Below are 1,902 nucleotides of genomic sequence, written 5' to 3' on the forward strand. Positions count from 1 at the left end.
TCATCAATTACACTTTATTCATTCTGCATCCCCCCATAAGCCGCACCCTTCTCCCCTCCCAATCCAACCCCCCTCCTCCCTCTGCATGCATGCCACTCCCAAAGTCCACGGATAGGGGAGGTTCTCCTCTCCTTTCTGATCTTAGTCTATCAGTTCACATCAAAAGTGGCTGCATTGTCCTCTACTATGGCCTGGTAAGGCTGCTCCCCCCCAGGGGCAGGTGATCAAAGAGCAGGCCAATCAGATTATGTCAGAGGCAGTCCCTCTTCACATTACTATGTAACCCAATTGGACTCTGAACTGCCCTGGGCTACATCTGTGCAGGGGTTCTGGGTTATCTCCATGAATAGTCCTTGGTTGGAGTATGAGTCTCTGGGAAGTTCCCTGTGTTCAAATATTCTTGTTCTGTTGCTCCCCTTGTGGAGACCCTGTCCTCTCCAGCTCTTACTATTTCCAGGTTCTTATCCTAAAATTCCGTTCACCTGCCCAACAGTTGCCCATTCGGCTCAGCATCTGCTTTGATAGTCTGTAGGGCAGAGGCTTTCAGAGGCCCTCTGTGGTAGATTCCTAGGTTGTTTCCTGTTTTCTTCTTCTTTGGATGTCCATCCTCTTTGCCTTTCCGGATGGGTATTGGACATTTTACTTAGGGTCCTCTCTCTTACTTAGTTTCTTTAGATGCACAGGTTTTAGTGGGTTTGTCCTATGTTGTATGTCTATATGAGTGAGTATATACCATGTGTGTCTTTTTGCTTCTGGGACAACTCACTCAGGATGATCCTTTCCAGATCCCACCATTTACCTGCAAATTTCATGATTTCCTTGTTTTTCATTGCTGAGTAATATTCCATTGTGTAGATGTACCACCATTTCTGCATCCATTCTTCAGTTGAGGGGCATCTGGGTTGTTTCCAGCTTCCGGCTATTACAAATAAAGCTGCTACAAACATGGTTGAGCAAATGTCCTTTTTGTGTACTTGAGCCTCTTTTGGATATATGCCCAGTAGTGGTATGGCTGAATCTTGAGGAAGCGCTATTCCTAGTTGTCTGAGAAAGCGCCAGATTGATTTCCAGAGTGGTTGTACAAGTTTACATTCCCACCAGCAGTGGAGAAGGGTTCCCCTTTCTTCACAACCTCTCCAGCATGTGTTGTCACTTGAGTTTTTGATCTTGGCCATTCTCATGGTTGTAAGGTGAAATCTCAGGGTTGTTTTGATTTGCATTTCCCTAATGGCTAGTGAGGTTGAGCATTTCTTTAAGTGCTTCTCTGCCATTCGATATTTCTCTATAGAGAATTCTCTGTTTAGCTCTGTTCCCCATTTTTAAGTGGGTTACTTGGTTTGCTGCTTTTCAGCTTCTTTAGTTCTTTATATATACTGGATATGAGTCCTCTGTCAGATAAAGGGTTGGTGAAGATTCTTTCCCAATCTGTAGGTGGTCACTTTGTTTTGATTACAGTGTCCTTTGCTTTGTAGAAGCTCTTCAGTTTCATGGGGTCCCATTTATTGATTGTTGCTCTTAGAGCCTGTGCTGTTGGTGTTCTGTTCAGGAAGTTTTCTTCTGTACCAATGAGTTCTAGGGTATTTCCCATTTTTTTTTCAAGCCGATTTAATGTGTCTGGTTTTATGTTGAGGTCTTTGATCCACTTGGACTTCAGTTTTGTGCAGGGTAATAAGTATGGATCTATTTTCATTTTTCTACATGTAGACATCCAGTTGGACCAGCACCATTGGTTGAAGATGCTATCTTTTTTCCATTGAATGGTTTTAGCGTCTTTGTCAAAGATCAGGTGTCCATAAGTGTGTGGGGTTATTTCTGGGTCCTCTGTTCGGTTCCAGTGATCCACCATTCTGTTTCTATGCCAGTACCATGCAGTTTTTAAAACTGTTGCTCTATAGTACAGCT

Source organism: Meriones unguiculatus (genome assembly GCF_030254825.1).
Source record: "Meriones unguiculatus strain TT.TT164.6M chromosome Y unlocalized genomic scaffold, Bangor_MerUng_6.1 ChrY_unordered_Scaffold_23, whole genome shotgun sequence".
Lineage (NCBI taxonomy): Eukaryota > Metazoa > Chordata > Mammalia > Rodentia > Muridae > Meriones > Meriones unguiculatus.